The sequence below is a fragment of the Propithecus coquereli genome, unplaced genomic scaffold, assembly GCF_000956105.1.
Source record: "Propithecus coquereli isolate 6110/MARCELLA unplaced genomic scaffold, Pcoq_1.0 Scaffold3, whole genome shotgun sequence".
Taxonomy (NCBI): Eukaryota; Metazoa; Chordata; class Mammalia; order Primates; family Indriidae; genus Propithecus; species Propithecus coquereli.
In genome coordinates this window covers 6,325,655-6,332,576 of record NW_012148618.1, presented here as the reverse complement: position 1 = coordinate 6,332,576, position 6,922 = coordinate 6,325,655, and positions in this window count along the sequence as shown.

Sequence of the window (6,922 nt, the reverse complement as noted above, 5' to 3'; positions counted from 1 at the left end):
TTTTTTTTTATTTGAGACAGTCTCACTCTGTTGCCTGGGCTAGAGTGCCATGGTATCAGCCTAGCTCACAGCAACCTCAAACTCCTGGGCTCAAGTAATCCTCCAGCCTCAGCCTCCTGAGTAGCTGGGACTACAGGCACACACCACCATGCTCAGCTAATTTTTTCTATTTTTAGTAGAGATGGGGTCTCACTCTTTGCTCAGGCTGGTCTGGAACTCCTGAGCTCAAGCAATCCTCCTGCCTTGGCCTCCCAGAGTGCTAGGATAATAGGCGTGAGCCACCGCACCCGGCCTGGTGATAGATGCAATTGTTGGTATGATTTGGTTGAGCTGAGTTCCCCAAGAAAAGCTGCAGAATGGAGCATGTTTCTAAGGGTTATCAGGACAAACAGCATCCCTACCCTGGGATTAGCACTCAGGACAACTAAAGCTTTTCTCCTTTCTTCTCCATCTCTGCTTCCGTTGGAAGCAAGGACTTCAACCCTTTCCAAATCTGACTCCTTCACGGTTCCTACATGAGAAGCAAACGCTTATTTCCTAGTAGTTATTTCTTCATATTAACACATTCAAAATAGAAACTTACTTTTCATTAGCCCAACTGCTTCTTTTTTGGTACAGGAAAATATATCAATATCAGAAAGTGGTAATTTTTGTTGTCAATGGTCCTTGGAAAGCAATGAAAAAAGTTGCTTAGAGTCGAAAAAGTATTTTGATACTTGCTCTCATTTCATCTCTCAAGGTGAGACAATTACAATCAGAACCTGTAAAAATCCACAATAAATTCTTCTCTAATGTCTTTTATACTTAAAATCCTTAGTAGATACCTTAGCCATATTAGATAACTTATTCACTAATAATGTGCCACCTTAGTCTGTAACTGTTCTACATTTGGCCCTAAACTGTGTCTACATAAAATGTTGAAATCTCTATAATTTGGGAACTAGTAATGAACTAAAAGTGCAGGTTTGGTTATTGGACTGCTTTCAAATCCCACCTTTATCATTTATCAGCTGTGTGACATTAAGTTCCTTAACGTCTCTCAGTCTTGTTTGCTTCATTTTAAAATAGGATCCTATCGCTTCATAAAGCAATTGTATTTAACATACAAATATTAATTAATAAATAATAAGAGCTCTTTGAGGGTGTACTTCATTAGGAATTATGTTGAACACTCCACGTGCATTTTATCTAATTGTCAGAGCAGTCTGAAGAAACTTAAGACGCTAAGCACAGAGCTTTGTACATTGTAGACAACCAGCATATATGGAGTGAATGAGGTGCCTCACACTCCAGCAACACTGAACTACCAGATTCACGCAGTTGTTAACTATATAAATAATTAATATGTAAATAAAACTTAACAAAAGTTTCATTTAATCATTTTCATTTGATTAAACAGTGTGTGGGGGTCTGGTGCCAGAGCCTGGGGTTGTCACTTAGAAAGGATGATGGATATGAGGAGGGGACACAAGGATCAATGTGAGGATAAACTTGAATGTAAGAGGACGGACCTTTCACCACATCCAAGCCTCCAGCTTTGGTGAGGGTTTCAATCCCACAGGAGAAGCTCATGCCCTTAGTCATGGAGCTAAATATGCTCCTGGCCCAGGTCTTGGAGAAGCTGAAGGAGAGCATTTGGCAAGAGTTGAAGGAACTGTGGGCTGGATGTTGCCCCGGGCCAGCAAGGTGAGCCAGCAGATTATAACATGAGCTGCAAAGTTGGCTTGGTCCTGCTCCAGCCTTCTAAGTGTAACAACAATAGGCTACTGCTTCATTCTCACCTTTCAAATACTGTGCAAAATTTCTCCTGTGAGGCTCGCTACCCCTCAGTCATGTAGGGAAAAAATTCTGAGAAAAATAATTCCAGGTTAGCTAAACTGACACAAATCCTCTACACTCTCAATTAACTTCAACATGGCAGCAGTAGACTTCATCTAAAAATAGAAATCAGACCATCATTCCTTCTTAAAGCCTTTCAAAGGCTTCCCACTGCATCTAGAATAAGATCCAAACTCTTTAATGTGGTTTACAGGGCTGCACGGGATCTGACTCCACCACTTCTTGGAGTTGCTTACATTTTGTACCACTTCTTCCTTTGTACCAGCTGTAACATCTGCCTGCAACACTCTTCCACTGACTGATCTTCGCATCTCTAGCTCTTTCTTTTTATTTAGTTTCAGCTCAAACATCACTTCCTCAGAGAACTTCCTCCCTGCCCACTTAATCTAAAGAACACCCCACACACCTTGATATTCTCTCTCACATCACCCGGTCTGAATAGTCCCTATAACCATCAGAAATTATCTTGTTTATTTATTATTCACTTGTTTATTTTCTCTTTCCCACCACCATCTCTATCATAATGTAGCCTCTCTAAAAACAAGGATTTTCTTGTTTTTCTGCCTGGCACATGATAGTGCCCAGTAAATGTTTGTTGATGGAATAAACAAAATATTTGCAATTATATTAGATTTTTAGGGCTGCCATAACAAAGTACTACAATAAGAGTGATTTAAAATAATAGAATTTTTTTCTCATGTTCTGGAGGCTAAAAGTCCAGAATTAGGTGTTAGTCGGGCCCTGCTTCCTCTGAAGTCTCTAAGGAAGAATTCTTTGTTGCTTCTTCAGCTTCTGGTGGCTGCAGGAATTCCTTGGCTTGTGGCAGCTTAACTCCAATCTCTGCCTCTGTATTCACATGGCCTTAACCTCTGTGTGTCTGTCTCTCTGTGCCCTTTCCTATTCTTACAAGGACACCAGTCATTGAATTTAGGGTTCACTCTAAACCTGGGATGGTTTCATACTGAAATTCTTAATTACATCTTTTATTTCTTAAATAAAGTCACATTCATAGCTGCCCAGGGTTAGGAATCGAACATATCTTTTTGGGAGACACAATTCAACTCATTACAGGGCTGATTAAATATTTCTATCATGCTTGTTTCTTCAACGGAGACAGGGTCCCTTATAGATTAGACTCTGACTTGGGACTGACTATTAGGACCATCAGTGAACACTATACCGTAAGAAACACAGATATTTGTAGATAATGCAGAAAGAAGGGTTTTTACATTCTCCTGAAATATTAGAGAGGTGACAGGGTGTGGATGATAATTAATTGAATGTTTTCAGGGTCCAGAATTAGAAACTTATTTGATCACAAAGCTGCCAATGCATTCCTGGGGTATACTGGATAGTTCAATGCTTAACAATACTTAGCAATGTGGTAAATTGCCTGGATTTGTAAATCATGTTTTTGACAATGTTACAGCTGGAAGGAGAAATGACCTTTGCATTTGTGTTAAAATTTAAGAGGCTTTAACAATAAACTATTCCACATTGCTGTTGGGAAGTTATTTGAAAAACTGGCTTGTTGGAGCAAGTTGCTACAGAAGGAATTTAAAACAAAACATTACAGGAGAAGCTCAGAACTTCCTGTGAAAACTTGAGATATCCTCCCTGCCCCCTTGCTCTTAAAGAATCCATTCAAGGGGAGGAAGAGAGAAGACTTTGATTAGTAAGAGAACTGTTCAGTGTTAGAACTGAAGGCACCAGTCCAGTGTGAAGAGCTGGAAGTAAGGAATATAAAGTTCAGCCACCTGAGTTCATATTTCTAACTACCAAAGCCCCCTGACCATGCGATAAGCAGGTTCCTTGCTTTGGGTCAGAGAGTATAACAACAACAAAAAAAACTCTGGGACCTTAAAAGAAACAATAACTTATAAGTATTTCCCTAATTGGGATGCCAAGCCTTAGAAAGAAGATCCATAACATCTGACATATTTACCCCTGGAATCTAGCAGCCGCCAGAGACAGATTTAAAACCCATAGCACTACTTGGGGGTGGAGGCTGAGAAGAGAAATGCCTGGTCTCTTCTGGCTCTTGAGAGGAAGGGTGTTTTTAGGTCCATTGTCCTTGTGAAAATTCTATCACCGTCCTCCAGAAATCAAGATCCAGAAACAGGAGACAGTCACAATGTCAAGCTCATCTGACCCCATAAACAAAAAGGCTTGGTAGATCCTATAGTTCCTCCCTCCCTCTGTGGTTGGCCCTGACCCTGGTCTTAAAGGAGTCAGAGGGCTGTTCAGTGGAGGTCTAGAGGTTGGCCCTGACTCTAAGGGTGAACAAGTACAGTCAAGTTCTTATGCTGGGAATCCTGCCTGCTTTCTAGGTAACTCTGGAACCCCAGTGCTACTGAATTTGAATCAACAAATTGGGAGTGGGGTGGGGTAGGACAATGCAACTACCTAACTAGACCAGGAAATCCAACAGGTATTATCACCGATAGAGCTTTAGAGATTTCCAACAATCCTTTAGGAGACTGGGACTAGCCTGTGAGTTGGAGGTGGTCCAATTGCCATAAGGAAAATATAGTACAGCAGTCCTGTGCTTTATCTTGTGGTTTCAACTCATTCCCCACCTCGTAGCTCCTCCTACCCTTCCCACTTCCCTGCCACAATGCTTTTAGAAGTTGTGTGGTGAAATGTACAAGAAGCTGAAAATATTTTTCTCAAGGAAGTGTATGATGGGAAGGAGAGGGTTTTACTCGCCAAAAATCCTTTTGGAAAGGGAGAGCTGTCTGTAGGAAAAGTTCTTTGATAATTGCTTGGGGGTAGAAACTGACACCTGAGGGGTCCAGATTTTGGTGTACTACCTGCAGCAGACAAGTGAATGGTTTTGTTGTTTGCTCCATACAGGGAGAGGGAAGAGGAAAGAGGAAAGATAAAAGAGGTGGGGTGGAACCAGATGTGACCTCCCTGCCAGCCTGTCACTTGAGGGCAGGAGGTGGCCTTAACAGCATTAAAACTGTTTCAAAATTTCTGCCTTTAAAATATTCCAAGAAGCATATAAAGGATGCTAAAAATGTGAACTCCTTTCAAGTACTGTTATCTTGGATAAAAGGTAGAAAAAGAAGAAAAGAAAAAAATTTTTAAAAGAAAAAACTTTGCATGTAAGGCTTTACCAGCTTCTTGAAAAAACTTGGTACTCCAAATTATTTGCTGAATGAGTGACTCTCCTGTCATTCCCCACCCTCCCAACCTGTGCCTCACACTCCAGCAACACTGAACTACCTATATTTCCCATTTGCCATGTCCTCTCTCACCATGTGTCTTCTGTGTTTGGAGTATTCTCCCTTTCCCACCCCATCCCCAAAGCACACTCTCTTGTCCACTAAACAAGTTCCCACTCATTTTTCTCCCTGCCTCCTAATATCTTCCATAGACACGGCTGGCTTTCTCATTCCCATGAGGTTTCAACTCAAAAATCACGTAATTTCTCATTAAGGCCATCTCTGGCCATATACTAAAAAGTCAGCAACCTCTCCATCAAATCTTCATAGCCTCCTTCTGTGCTTTATTTTTCTTCTCAGTTCTTAGTAATATTCAACACATTATATATTTTACTTATTTAATTTGTTGTCTGCCTTCCTCAGTAAAATATAAAATCTATGGAGACAGGGATTTTTGACCTTTTAATTTGTCTGCTACTCTATCCACAGTGCCTAGAATAGGATTTGACACACAGCAAGTGCTTAATATGTAGGATGGATGGATGGATGGACGGATGGATAGCTGATTGAGGCCTCAGCTCAGGAACCATCTACACCTGAAGCCCCAGGCAGATTTAGATGTTCCTCTTCTCTGTACATATATTTTCTTATCATATGTACTTGTTTGTCTGTGTGTTGTTTTCTCCTCTGACCTAAAAACTAAGTTAAGGTCCAGGGCCTCACTGCTTCATCTTTATATACTTAGAAGTGAATCCTTAGTGCTTGGTATATGATATGTCATTGAACAAATGAGTGATTATTACCCCATTTTACAGATGAGGAAACTAAGGTTCAAAAAGGTTAGATAACTTCCAAGGATACAACTAGTAACTTGGAGAGGTAAGACACTAACCCAAACATATGTCATGTGCCCCCTTTATTACTCCTTACCACACTTTTTTTTTCATCCTACCACCTCTGCTTACCGTGTTCTGTCCTGCCCCTACATTTTCTATTTATCCATATTCTACCCACTACTAAGTGCTAGTTCAAATCTTACTATTCATTGAAATCTTTCTTGATAACTCTTACTCACATTAATTTTTCCCTTTTTCCAAAAGACTTTTGAGATAACTCTCAGGGTAAATGGGGGAGGGTATGAAGTGGAGTATGTGGCCTAGGGAAATAGCTTATTCAAATCCTAACTGCATTTTACACTCCATATGCAGGCTGTTGGTGCAAAGGCCTATTTGTTTTGCAGGTAATGGACAAAGAACTAATCCCACCCTCCATTGGTCCCCAATTTCAGGTAGTGTTCTCTCATGATCTAGATATCTCTCCTAAGGATTTATGTGGCTGATGGTAGGTGCAATTGCGTTTTTTTTTTTTTTTTTTGAGACAGTCTCACTCTGTTGCCTGGGCTAGAGTGCCATGGTATCAGCCTAGCTCACAGCAACCTCAAACTCCTGGGCTCAAGTAATCCTCCAGCCTCAGCCTCCTGAGTAGCTGGGACTACAGGCACACACCACCATGCTCAGCTAATTTTTTCTATTTTTAGTAGAGATGGGGTCTCACTCTTTGCTCAGGCTGGTCTGGAACTCCTGAGCTCAAGCAATCCTCCTGCCTTGGCCTCCCAGAGTGCTAGGATAATAGGCGTGAGCCACCGCACCCGGCCTGGTGATAGATGCAATTGTTGGTATGATTTGGTTGAGCTGAGTTCCCCAAGAAAAGCTGCAGAATGGAGCATGTTTCTAAGGGTTATCAGGACAAACAGCATCCCTACCCTGGGATTAGCACTCAGGACAACTAAAGCTTTTCTCCTTTCTTCTCCATCTCTGCTTCCGTTGGAAGCAAGGACTTCAACCCTTTCCAAATCTGACTCCTTCACGGTTCCTACATGAGAAGCAAACGCTTATTTCCTAGTAGTTATTTCT